Source organism: Palaemon carinicauda, chromosome 5 (assembly GCF_036898095.1).
Source record: "Palaemon carinicauda isolate YSFRI2023 chromosome 5, ASM3689809v2, whole genome shotgun sequence".
In the NCBI taxonomy this organism is placed as follows: Eukaryota; Metazoa; Arthropoda; class Malacostraca; order Decapoda; family Palaemonidae; genus Palaemon; species Palaemon carinicauda.
The window spans coordinates 117,765,168-117,780,167 of record NC_090729.1 but is presented as its reverse complement, the minus strand read 5'-3'; positions in this window follow the sequence as shown (position 1 = coordinate 117,780,167).

Genomic DNA, 15,000 nt, shown 5'->3' with positions numbered 1-15,000 from the left:
TTTCTTCATCTGTTTTCTAAAGACATAACATTCCATACCTCCTTATCAAGAAGAATGAACGAATAGGCTATAAATTGAGCAGTGCGTGAGGGGGGGGGGGGGGATGGTTACTGGCACCACCAACCTAGCACCCCTCCCTACCAACACCCTAATGACAGATGATTGACAGCTCTTGGACAAATCGTGGGAAGGTGAGAGACAATAATATTCCCCGAGAGGACTTGGAAGAAAGAACACAGAGAAATGCAAAGATTGGGACCAATGGTAAAATTATGAAAAAGAGGCAAGCAGAGACTTAGGGCAGGTTTTTTTCATGTTTGATATATATATATATATATATATATATATATATATATATATATATATATATATATATATATATATATATATATATACGTACATATATATACATATGTACATATATATATATACGTATATGTATATATATATATATATATATATATATATATATATATATATATATATATATATATATATATATATATACACGTACATATATATACATATATATATATATATATATATATATATATATATATATATATATATATATATATATACGTACATATATATACGTATATATATATATATATATATATATCTATATATATATATATATATATATATATATATATATATATATATCTTAATCTTAATCAGTAATCACTTGTTAAAGACATTTCTGCCGAAACACAACTGTAGTAACAGAATAAATGAAAAAGAAAATGAAGTTTCTGTAACCACAGACTTACACCTGAAAATCGGAGAAAATACGAGAATTCCTGTAGGAAACACATTGATGCCACTGATGCAGGCACGCACGCACGAACACACATAAAAACCAACTCAAAAATTAGGTATTAACCCAATACTTTTAACACCATTCTCAGGATAAGGGTCAAACAAGAGATAGTTGAATGACGCTAAGAAATGTATTAAACTTATAACTGCTTTGAATATTAATACATACAATGAAACACTCATTTCTCGACTTTTTGCTTGACCTTGACCTTTGACCCTAAGATGTATTAATTGGCGTGGATTTTCATACACTCAAATATGAACCAAGTTTGTAGTCTCTGTGAAAAACGATGTCCAAACTTATGGCTGATTACGTGAATTAGACTTTTTCCTTGACCTTTGACCTTGACCTTCCAAAATGTAATCATTTCCAGCTTTTTATATAACAGTTAATCCCTGCAAGTTTCATTACTCTACGATTGAAATTATGACCAGGAAGCTATTCACAAACAAACCCACAGACAAACAAACCCACAGACAAACAAACACACACAAAAATGGGGTAAAACATAACCTTCCAACTTCGTTGGCGGAGGTAATAAACGTGTCAACAAACAAACGAATATTATACAGAAATACATAAAATAACAGACAAGGAATAACAAAACTGTATCAGTAGTATTCCCACTGACCCAGACGAATGTGACAGAAGGCGAGAGTAGAGTAGATGGTGTCAGAAAATCCTGGGAAATGAAATCCCAGATAGTGACATGGCTGGATTGGCCATTAAGCACGTATCATTCATGCGTTGTTAGGCGAACTTAGATTTGCAGACAGAACGAAGCAAAATCTATTTTCTGACAAAGGGAAGAAAAGCGGTTGGAAACTCATGAATAAAACAAGTGTTCACATTGGCACCACTTCGTACCACTTCATGTGTTGACGCTGTTAATTAAAATGCCACATTTGACTCCACTCACAGCTTGTTCTAGCAAGCCAGTTGAAACTTAGTTGCTTCCTATACTGTTAAGGTGAGCTATGTTACTACCCAGTGCGTCCTGCTACTATTATACTAGTGTTCTGACCCAAGACATGAGGTCCTTTCATGGATTATTGGTCCTCCGTAGTTCTCTATTCATGGTCACCTCTTTTAGATCTTGGTACCTTCTGCTTCCCTCCCTCCCTCCCTCCCTCCCTCCCTTCAGGTCTTGTGGTCCCTCCAACTTATTTTAAACACCCTCCTCCTCCTCCATATCCACATTTCGAATCCTTGGCAGAGGCTTCTTGTCTGTTGCTTTTATAGTCCAGGTTTTCAGAACTGTATAATGCTACACTCCATGTGAAACATTTTACAAATCCTTTCTTCAGTTCCATTTTGAGTTTTCCCGTCATGATTATTATTATTATTATTATTATTATTATTATTATATCCAATTAACCAAGAGCCATGAAACCTATTGCACAGAGAAGGGGAGCAAGATACACATTCATTGTTTAAAGATGAACAGAAATAGCTATAACTTATGTTTTTACTTCCCCTGAACTGAATGTAGTAATTATTGAAGAACATTGAAATAATAAGACAAAAATCTAAACTAGATGTGCAACAAATCTAAAATATCAACGAATCTATGTGTTTTCTTTTAGTCGAATCAAACGCTGAACTGCCATACTATTCCTTTGAACACAAAACAAATCAGTTACAAAATCTATAGCAAACTCATATCTGAACTGAAGGATTCATTTCTACAAAAGGTGTCAAAGAGAATGGTAAATTAACCCTAATATGGTATCTATCAATCTTAGCATTGGTGTGTTTTAGGTTTGGATTCGGTTTGGTTTGGTTTGGGTTAGGGTTTGGCTTGGTTTTAGCTTAGTGGTTTGGTTTTGGTTTTAGTTTGGTGGTTTGGTTTTGGTTTTGTTTTAGTTTGGTAGTTTGGTTTGGCTTTGGATGGGTTTGGGTTTGGTTTGGTTTTAGTTTAGTGGTTTGGTTTTAGTTTGGTGGTTTGGTTTTGGTTTTGTTTTAGTTTGGTAGTTTGGTTTGGTTTTGATTGGGTTTGGGTTTGGCTTGGTTTCAGTTTAGTGGTTTTGTTTTAGTTTGGTTTTGGTTTTGTTTTAGTTTGGTGGTTTGGTTTGGTTTTGATTGGGTTTGGGTTTGGCTTAGTTTTAGTTTAGTGGTTTGGTTTTGGTTTTGGTTTTAGTTTGGTTTTAGTTTGGTGGTTTGGTTTTGATTTTGTTATAGTTTGGTGGTTTGGTTTGGTTTTGATTGGGTTTGGGTTTGGCTTGGTTTTAGTTTAGTGGTTTGGTCTGGTTTGGTTTTGGTTTTTGTTTGGTGGTTTGGTTTTGGTTTTGTTTTAGTTTGGTGGTTTGGTTTGGTTTGATTTTAGTTTTGGTTTTGGATTATTTTTAGATTGGTGGTTGAGTTTGGTTTGATTTGGTGGTTTGGTTTGGTTTGGTTTGGATTTGGGTTAGCTTTTGGTTTTGGTTTGGTTTTAGTTTGGTGGTTTGGTTAAGTTTTGATTGGGTTTGGGATTGGTTTTAGTTTGGTTATGTTTGGTTTTAGTTTGGCTTGGTTTGGTTTAGGTTAGGGCTTTGTTCAGTTTTGGTTGTGTTATGGTTTTTGTTTGGTTTTGGTTTGGTTTGTTTTGGTTTGGCATGGGTTTGGTTTTTGGTTTGGTTTGGTGTTTGTTTAGGTTTGGTTTTTGGTTTGGTTTGGTTTAGTTTGGGTTATGGTGGGTTGGGTTGTCTCTGGTTTAGTTTGGTTTTCATTTTGGTTTTGGTTTTATTAATTGGTTTTAGTTTGGTTTTGATTTCTGTTTGGTTTTAAGTTTGGTCTGGATTGGTTTGATTTAGGTGTTTTTTTTATGGTTTGCTTTGGTTTTGGTTGTACAGTGGGGTTGGTTTGGTATGGTTTGATTTGATTTGGTTCAGTTTGAGTTTTTTGTTTTGTTTGGTTTTGTTTTATATTGGTTTGGTTAGGTTTTGTATTAATTCGGTTTAGTTTGGTTTGTTTTGGTTGGTTGGTTGGTTTTTGTTTTGTTTTTTGTTTTGTTTTGTTGATTTGGTTTGATCTGTTGGTTTTGTGAGAGAGAGAGAGAGAGAGAGAGAGAGAGAGAGAGAGAGAGAGAGAGAGAGAGAGAGAGAGAGAGGCAAAATACGGCAGATCGCCTCACCTAACCACAGATATATATGGTTTGAGATTGGAACCAACAATGGCAATGAACACCTTAAGAAAGGCAACAAGCTAAAAATGGAAGCTTCAAAACAAAACTTTATTACCACACTAAATTAGAATTTCTATTGTCATATGATATATTGCATTCATATATCTAGTTGGCCACGTGGTCACTTTTTAGTATTCCTCCTAATAAAATTCAGATAATTATAACTATAAACAAGTTTCCAACTCCATCTATTGGCCTCTGAGAGAAGCTTGGTTGTTCTGGTTAACTGCAGGGGAGGAAGGGTGTTAGAAAATTGTCATATTTGTAATTTTCTCGGAAGTTATAGTTTCAAATAGATTTCAGTATTTGCATTTAGAATTAATTTCCTAAACTGTTCTGCTGAATACTTATATTAAGGCTAATATGATTGAACTAACGACATTTTAAGTAAGGCTGACTTTATTTTTCCCCTAAACTAATAATGCATCGGCCCATCATAAGCGAAAGGAAGACCCTGATTACCAACAGAATACGATGCAATATAAAAATAATAATATATAAGTGGCTTGTATGATAATGTATCACGAATCCTAAATTATATTCTTTATATGAATTTTAATAATTGGTGTTGATAAATGAGCTCAATAAATCATATTTTCTGTGATTAATCGTCTTTTGAGGTTTCATAGGTTGGTACTCCTGACTGCTCCAAGGACACTAAAATAGGGTGTTGGGATGACGTTATAGTAAGTTTTGAGCAGACGAAATAGGAAAAGAATGATTTCATACGTTTAATTAGTGGATGAAACGTTGTCTTAACGTATTATTTTATATGTTTACAGTTAAAACATTTTTATTACATCAATAAATATCTATACAATAAGTAAATAATATCTAAATTGCTACTCAGTGTAGAATCATTTCTACGAATTCGAACTATTTTCGTCAGTGTCGTACAAACTATTTCAAGTTTCGGTTGGTATTATCTTCAAGGATTTCCCAACTTGTACACAGACAACGGAATGGACAAATAGATCAAATTCTTAATTAGAATTAGAAAGTAACTAGAATTTAATTTATTTCTGAATTCTTCATCAGTGTCTCGCAGGAGGCTTCGTCAATTTACCTAATAAGAAAATAATAAAAACCGTTCTACCTTTACATTGAAGATTGTAGCTTTATTTTTATAATAATAATAATAATAATAATAATAATAATAATAATAATAATAATAATAATAATAATAATAATACCCTTAAGCACTACACTAATTCTCCTTCATAACGTAAAAAAACCTAGATGTACTATCAAATACCAGAGATATTTGTAAGACAAAAAATATATCAATATTAATAGTTTAGCAAATATCTATATCTGTAAACATCATCATCTTGTTTCTATGAATAATTTTGAAATGTACCAGAGGTTGTGATATCTTTGTCTGAGATGGTGTGTTAATATAAGGGTTAATATAAGGGTTAATATATTGTTTGATATTATCATCATCACTATTATAGGTTAAGGCAGACAGTTCATTATGTAATTTAACTGTTACATGATCTCACTGTTTAAGATTAATAAAATGTATCAGAAGTATTTAAATAATGTGTTTTAGATAATACGTTTTACTCTCATATATATATATATATATATATATATATATATATATATATATATATATATATATATATATATATATATATATGCTTTTCTGACCAGGGATAACTTTACGTATTGGAATGTTTTGTGTATCGACATGATCAGCAAAGCTGTGCTAATCAGGCCCCCCCATACTAGGTAGGTTTGCTATAGGCTATCAGATGAGTATATATATATATATATATATATATATATATATATATATATATATATATATATATTATATATATATATATATATATATATATATATATACATATATCATATATATATATATATATATATATATATATATATATATATGTATGTGTGTGTGTGTGTGTGTGTGTGTGTGGAGGAAGAGAGTATCTATTTTACAAAATACTTGCTATTTATAACACATTCATCTCTTCGAACTTGGACTTGCTAAGGAGAATATCTAAATACAACTACACACTATTATTGCAGCAGACATGGACTGCAATCAAGGCAATGGATTCAGTGTTGTCCTCTATGGTGCCTATCTGATGTGTCTCTATTCAATCCCTCTGTATTGAATGGGAACATCAATGATGTGGTTATTGTCTGCCTCGATGATAATGTGTATATCATATTTAGGTTCAATTGCATATTTGGGAAGATCTTTAGAAAGCAGCTTGGAATTATTATATCATCTTGGGCAAATTAAGATCGTTACTTGAGTAAAAAAGATAGTGATGATAATACCTGGACAGGAAAATTAATGTGTCTATATGAATATGTCTTAAAATAACATTTTATATTCGAAAATGTACTGTATATATATATGTATATGTATATATATATATATATATATATATATATATATATATATATATATACACGTGTGTATATATACAGTATATATATATATATATATATATATATATATATATATATATATATATATATATATATATATACATATATATATACAAACGTGTGTGTATATATATATATATATATATATATATATATATATATACAAACGTATATATATATATATATATATATATATATATATATATATATATACATCACATATGTGTGTATATATGTATAGGTAGTAGGGTGGCCAGGGCACCAGCCACCAGTTGAGATGCTACGGCTAGAGTGTCATGGGGTCTTTTGACTGGCCAGACAGTACTACATTGGATCCTTCTCTCTGGTTACGGTTCTTTTCCCTTTGCCTACACACACACACACTGAATAGTATAGCATATTCTTTATATATTCTCCTCTGTCCTCATACCCTTGACAACACTGAGATTACCAAACAATTCTTCTTTGCCCAAGGGGTTAACTACTGCACTATAATTTTTCAGTGGGTACGTTCCTCTTGCTAAAGGTAGAAGAGACTCTAGCTATGGTAAGCAGCTCTTCGAGAAGAAGGACACTCCAAAATCAAACCATTGTTCTCTAGTCTTGGGTAGTGCCATAGCTTCTGTACCATGGTCTTCCATTGTCTTGGGTTAGAGTTCTCTTGCTTGAGGGTACACTCGGGCACACTATTCTATCTTATTTCTCTCCCTCTTGTTTTGTTAAAGTTTTTATAGTTTATATGGGAGATATTTATTTTAATGTTACTGTTCTCAGACTATTTTATTTTTCCTTGTTTCCTTTCCTCAATGGGCTATTTTCCCTGTTGGAGCATTGTGTTTTTCCATCTAAGGTTATAGCTTAGCAATTAATAATAGTTAATACTATTAAGCCATATAAGAGTTTAAGAGAGAGACACAAATTACTATTATGGGTACAGAATAAGTTTCTATTGCTTGTACGGGTCAACTTAGATTCAAAACTTTGTAACTATTGAACTTTTGAAGTAGAATGTCCAGTAAATGAGAGGCAGGATTATTCCAGATTAAAATATATACTATAGTTGAAAGGATCACCCAATTGTGAGATTTTTGTTATGAATATATCACTTTAATTTTCGTCCTAAAGAGAGAGAGAGAGAGAGAGAGAGAGAGAGAGAGAGAGAGAGAGAGAGAGAGAGAGAGAGAGAGAGAGAGAGACTGACTGGTGGCTATGGCTGATACTGCCAACATCTGTCGAACTAGGCTGTTGACAACACCTATAGATGGTAGGCACCGATGCAAGAATCTTGAACAAATTCATTTATTTCACAAGAATGCAGAGCTGTACAAATGATGATCTTCCTAAGACTGCCGTTGGTTGAGACCAAAGGAAGATATCTAAAACTGATAGTTGTTTTTATCTATCAGGAATTGTGTGTACTTCCTTCCAAGTGAATGATATCTGATAAGGGGTTGTGCAAGATGAATTAGTACAAGCATTCATTTTCAGCATAGGTAAAATTTTAAATGAATTTGATTTATATGCGATGTGTATGTTCAGCTACTCACGATTGTGTCTTTATGTCAACTGATGAATTGTTTTGTAAGTTTATTCATACACAATTCCTCAATAACTATCCTTTACCTACCATCTAATATTCACAAAGCATTTTTCTTAACTTTTGCAGAAAAAAAAATATGAACAAATTAATTTTTTTTCGCAATTTCCAACCATTGGTAGACTATGCACACAAAAAAGTCAAGTCAATTGGCCTCCAATTTCAAAAAGAAAATGTGTAACAAAAAATAATTTTTAAATAAAACATTAATAAAATTTTTCTAAGATAATGCCCTCTAAATTCCTCTCTGGCGCCAATAGAGAATTTAGACCTGTGGCCATGCAATGGTGCTGGTAATTACTCAATTTCTTCCTTTATCAACAACTGCGATTGAAATCGATTATAGTGTTCCTTCTTGGAATTCAAAACCACAGCCACTTGGAATATCGCATACAATAACCTCTCACAAATTCCATGTAAACTTTCTTCGCCAATTTAAGGAAATGAATCTCTGGATTTTATGGTGATTAAACATCCAAGAGAAAATAAGAGAAGTAACCAATTAAATGACTCCTTACCTTTTACCTCTATTCTTCACAGCACTAGTTAAAAAAGTCCTTTTCTGGCCGGGTTTATGGCGGACTGAATCTCCTTCCACGGCTGTCAAAAACATCCCTAGACAAGCACTAGAATATCCCTAGATCAGAGGTATTTTCCCCTAGTAATATTCAATACAATGTATATACTGTACTGCATTTTCTATCATAATATTCTATATATTTACTTTCAATCATTGTATTTCGAACCGACTCGAGCAAAGGTTATGTGACGGGCCGAGAGAGGAGTTGTGAACTCAAAGGCAGATTGAAAACGACTGAGTTATTTATTAAGGAACACTCTTCTTTATATACAAAACCTCAAGGCAACAGGACATGACCTGTTCGAGAGACAGATAATGTTACTGAGCAAAACGGAGACATGATCATTCAGGTTCTTTTTAGTGCGAGGGAAGAGCGCAGATACAAGCATAATATATACGAAATAATTATGTACAATTGTGTGACACACGGTTGGTACATGGCTCCCCCCCTAAAAATGACATACTGTACATGTTAAATAGGGCGCCCTGATCTAGAGAGGCGAACTGTAGGCGGGTCATCTGGCAGAAGATAAGCAGGTTTTAGACGATCAATGGAGACCCAGTCTTCTTTGCCCCGAATGTTTAGGAGGAATGCTTTTGGACTGCGTCGGATCACAAGGAAAGGGCCCGTGTAAGGGGGCGTTAGTGGTGGCTTGCTGGTGTCGTTGCGCAGGAAGACGTGCGTTGCAGAGTGCAAGTCCGTTGGTATGTGATGCTTCGCTGGGGGCTTTAAGTCTGGCGGCACGGAGTAAATTTTCCCACGACGTGAAGTATGCGCTGGAGATCGTCGGAGGAGGTCGTAGAAGGAAAAAATTCGGCAGGGACGACCAACGGGTCGCCATACACCATTTCGGCTGCCGAGACGTCGAGGGCGTCTTTAGGAGTGGTCCTTAGTCCTTAGTCCCAGAAGGACCCAGGGAAGCTGAGTAAACCAGTTGCAATCCTTGCAGCGGGACATCAAAGCTGCTTTGAGGGTGCGATGAAAAAGTTCAACCATTCCATTGGCAGCGGGGTTGTAGGCCTTTGTCTGATGTAGGGTGATGCCCAGGAGATTCGCTAATGACGTCCATAATTGAGAGGTGAAAGTTGTTCCCCTGTCAGAAGTAATATGCTCAGGGATACCGAATCTTGAAATCCATCCAGAGAGTAGGGCAGATGTACATGAGGCGGACGTTGCAGTTTCCATGGGAATGGCTTCAGGCCAACGAGTGGAGCGGTCGATGACGGTAAACAGGTAACGATGTCCTTGTGATGTAGGTAGGGGGCCTACAACGTCGACGTGAATGTGTGCGAAACGACGCTGAGGTTGAGGAAAGGTGCCCACTCCTAAATCCGTGTGTCGATGTACTTTGGAAGTTTGGCAAGAAGTACACGCACGGACCCAATCCTTAGAATCCTTAGAAATGCCGTGCCAAATGAACTTTGCCTTCAGCAGCTGTGCAGTAGAACGGCACGAGGGATGTGAAAGGCCGTGGATGAAATCAAACACCTGTCGGCGCATGGGAGCAGGAATCCAAGGTCGCGGTCTACCAGTACTGACGTCACAGAGGAGGGTGGTTTTGGAGTCTTCGAGGGGAAAATCCTCCCAACGGAGGGACGTGCAGGATGTCCTACAAGCTTGATACTCTGGATCCTGTCGTTGGGCTTCAGCCAGGGCGTTATAATCCAATCCCAGTTGAACGGCAGCCAACGTGTTTCTTGACAGGGCATCGGCAACGGGATTCATTTTCCCAGGGACGTATTGGAGGGTGCAATTGTATTCAGCCACGGCGGAGAGATGTCGGCGTTGACGGGCGGACCAGGCGTCAGACTGTCGAGTGAAGGCGTGCACCAGAGGCATGTGGTCTGTACGAATGACGAAGGGCGTACCTTCTAAGAAATGGCGAAAGTGACGGACAGCCAAGTGCACCGCCAGCAATTCTCGATTGAAGGTAGAATAACCCGATTCTGCCTTGGACAGTTTTCTGTTGAAGAAGGCCAATGGGCGGGGCGAGCCTTTGACCACCTGCTCGAGTACTGCACCAATAGCGACGTCGCTGGCATCGGTGGAGAGAAGGAGAGGGGCGTGTGGGATAGGAAAAGTGAGAGCCGCAGCAGTTGATAGGGCCTTCTTTGCATTGCAGAAGGCTGCTTCTTGAAGGGGACCCCACTTCAGGTCCTTTGGCTTGCCCTTGATGGAGGCGTAGAGGGGAGCAAGAGTAGCGGCAATGGCTGGCAGAAAACGGTGATAATAGTTGATCATGCCCAAGAATTCCTGCAGAGCTTTGACGGTCGAGGGCGTGGGGAAATTCTGAACGGCTGCTACCTTCTCAGGGAGGGGATGGACTCCTTCAGGAGTGATACGGTGCCCTAAGAACGACACTTCGTTGGCGCCAAAGGTACACTTGTCGTACCGGACTACAAGGCCGTTTTGTTGCAGGCGGTCGAGCACGATGCGCAGGTGACGGAGGTGTTCCTCTTTTGAGGAGGAGAACACAAGTATGTCGTCCACATAACATACACAGAAAGGGAGGTCCCCTAGATGCCATCCATGAGACGTTGAAACGTTGCCCCAGCATTACGAAGGCCAAAACAGGAGTAATTGAAGGTGTATGTGCCAAACGGAGTGGTGATGGCGGTCTTGGGGATGTCTTCTGGGTTCATAGGCACCTGATAATACCCCTTCAAGAGGTCGAGCGTAGAGAAAACCTTCGCTTTGTGCAGGTAGGAGGTTACATCGGCAATGTTTGGGAGGGGGTAGTGATCCAGTTCTGTTTGCATGTTCAGGCGCCTGTAATCCCCGCACAGACGGAGGGAGCCGTCCTTCTTCAGAACGATGTGTAAGGGTGACGACCATGGGCTGGAGGCCTTTTGGCAAAGGCCCATTTTCTCCATTTCGGCGAACGTCTGTTTGGCGGCTGCCAATCGTTCCGGTGCTAGACGTCTGAATTTTGCGAAGACTGGGGGTCCCGTCGTCTTGATATGGTGATAAATACCGTGCTTGGCAGGAACAGTGGGCGTTTGGCGAAGTTCTGGACGGAAAACTTCCGGGTACGACGTGAGGAGATGGGCGTAGGCATCCGTGGGTGCGCTGATGTGGAGAGCGAGGTTAGAGGGGTCGGGTTGAAGAGGTGTCGACAAGTACGAGTCTGCTTTGACCAATCGTCGGTGGGCGACATCGACCAGAAGGTGGAAATGAGAGAGGAAATCCGCACCGAGGATTGGCATTGTGACGTCAGCAACGAGAAACTTCCAATTGAATTTACCGTTTCCGAACGATAATGTGAGGTTCTCGTAACCGTAGGTGGGTATCGCAGATCCGTTGGCAGCTACCAAGCGGACGTCGGCAGATGTAGACAGACTACGTTGTGCCTTGAAGAGTTTCCTTGGCAAAAGAGAACGACAAGCACCCGTGTCTACCAAAAATTGCACGCCCGTTCCTGCATCCTGTAAAAAGAAAAGATTAGAAACATGGGAGGCCACCGCCACAAGCGATGGCCTACTTACACGTTTTTTTGGCCACTGACAATCTTTGGCACATTTCTTCGCGGTTGCCCCGAATCTGAAGTGGTAGTAGCAAAACTGCGGCGGATGGGAGGTAGTAAGTGGCTGTAGAAGTCGTTCGTTGGGGCGCGAGCGATTGGTGGGTGGTGGGCGGCTTTGTCGCCGCTTCGGCACGTCACGGGGTAGGCGTGTATGTCCTATGGCATTCATGTCAGCTTCAGTTGTCGTTGAATAGGCATCCTCGTCGTCAGGGGTGGAGGTGTTGATGGAGGTCTTGAAGTGGCTGTCCATAAGGGCGTCGGCTTTGGTCATCAAGTCCTTTATGGGTAAACTATCGACATCGGGTATGGCAGCGCGCACAGGTTCAGGTAAACGGCGTATCCAAAGGGCACGGAGTAGGTTCACCTCACGAGGAGAGCCGTCTGCGGCAGGTTGAAGGCGAGCGATACTGGTCATTTCCCTGAGGGCAAGCGAAGCCCTTTGGTCCCCCAACGGTTGTTGCGAGAGCTGAAAAAGCTTTGCTATACGGGCGGCTGGCGACGGCGAGTACTGCTGCAGAAGGTATGATTTGAGGTCGTCATACGCTAGTGGGGTGTCTCCTTGTTCACAAAGCCAGTCGGATATTTCTGGGAAGGTGTCCTCGGGTATCGCCGCGAGAACATAATCCGCTTTGGTGGTTGAGCGAGTCATGCCCGATACGAAAGTGGACTTCAGCGCGTTGAAACCAAGCGAACGGTGAAAGTTTCAATGGAGCGGCCGCAGTGCCAACTGCTGGGGTAGAGTCCGCCTCCGTCATATTACCAACGATGGAGGGGCGAGGAAGGTGGGGGTGGAAGGCAGTGGGAGCGAGTCGACTTCCGGGGTCACCAATGTGACAGGCCGAGAGAGGAGTTGTGAACTCAAAGGCAGATTGAAAACGACTGAGTTATTTATTAAGGAACACTCTTCTTTATATACAAAACCTCAAGGCAACAGGACATGACCTGTTCGAGAGACAGATAATGTTACTGAGCAAAACGGAGACATGATCATTCAGGTTCTTTTTAGTGCGAGGGAAGAGCGCAGATACAAGCATAATATATACAAAATAATTATGTACAATTGTGTGACACACGGTTGGTACAGTTATTACCCGCAGTTTTGTTAAAGATGGAAGGCGTATTACCTAAATAGAAAGGTCATTGTCAACTTACTTTTGCTGTACTGTATTTTATTCAAAATATAATGATTGATGATAAACAAATTTTATAGAAAATCAGATTCTCCGATCACTTTCACTATTTCCTAATTTGGACAATCCTGACTTACGTCATTTCAATAAGAGAACGCTTCAATGATTAGCTGTTCGGTGTGATAAGCTATGATTGAAATATTATTGTTGTTGTTATTTGCTAAGCTACAACCCTAACTGGAAAAGCAGGATGCTATAAGTCAGAGGGATCCAACAGAGAAAATAGCCCAGTGAGGAAAGGGAATAAGGAAACTACAAGAGAATTAATCAACAATTAAGATAAAATATTTCAGGAACAGTAACAACATTTAAACAAATATTTCATATATAAATTATAAATGCTTCAAAAAACAAGAAGAGGAGAAATAAGATAGAATAGTGTGCCCGAGTGTACCCTCATTCTAACATCGGTTAGAATTACAAAACATGGGATGCTCGCTAAATGACTTTAAACCATTCTAGCCGCCCCCCCCCCAAAAAAAAAATGTGTTAAGGATGCACCACCATCGAATTCAAGACATTAAACATAGTTAAATAACTGTGACAAGGCTAAGATTACTGAAATGACACCCTCCCCCACACACAGACACACAGACACACATACACACACACACACACACACACCTTCTTTCAAACCTCCTTTCACGTTCCGAGAGAAGACAGGTCTGGTGGGAAGAGGGGAGGGGGGGGGGGGTATGGGACTCTTTCTAAATGTTACTCAAATCCCAAAAGGTTAAAAAGAACTAGTGTAACAAGCTTTGAATATATAGAAATAAACTTTACACACAAAAATATCTATTGTATGAGTGCTTCGATAATGAGGATTTAACCTTAAACGAGCAATACGTATATGAAATTTTGAATGTTTTTGAATGAACATCATAAAATGACCGTGGAGGTCCTGTAGAGAGTAGGGTTCCCCTGCTGTATAGGACCAGAAAAGCAGCCCTTGAAGTAATTAATGACCAGAAATACCAACATTAACGAAAGGGAATTAACGGTGTTAGAAATTTAAATCTTTAATGATTATTATTATTATTATTATTATTATTATTATTATTATTATTATTATTACTAGCCAAGCTAGGACCCTAGTTGGAAAAGCAAGATGCTATAAGCCCAAGGGCTCCAACAGGGAAAAATACCCCAGTGAGGAGAGGAAATAAGGAAATAAATAAATGAGAATAAATTAACAATATATCATTCTAAAAACAGTAACAGCGTCAGAAACAGATATGTCCTACATAAACTATTAACAACATAAAAAACAGATATGTCATATATAAACTATAAAATGAATCGTGAAGTCGTTTCCCCATTGCTTAAATATTGCATGAACAACGCTTTGATATGGTTAAATAAATACAGTTTATAGTGGATTTCTTCAACTTTGATATTTCGAGTTAATCAAATTAATATTCCAAATATTTGGAATAAAGATAATGGGAAAAACTCAACAGACGTAAGATTCATTAAGACTTAAAATATATGTAGTTTAAAGGTTTAAAGGCTGCTCACGAATGGCAGAGGCAAGGGACAGTGACATTGTCCTATCGAGCAGGTCAATGCCCTAAAGACTGACCCAAGCTAGGACCAAGGAAGGCCAGGCAGTGGCTGCTGGTATCTCGGCAGATAGACCTATAGGCTCCCCCCACAAGGATGATAAGGTTGCAGCGACCAAAGGAACTTACAAGTTTGAGCGGGT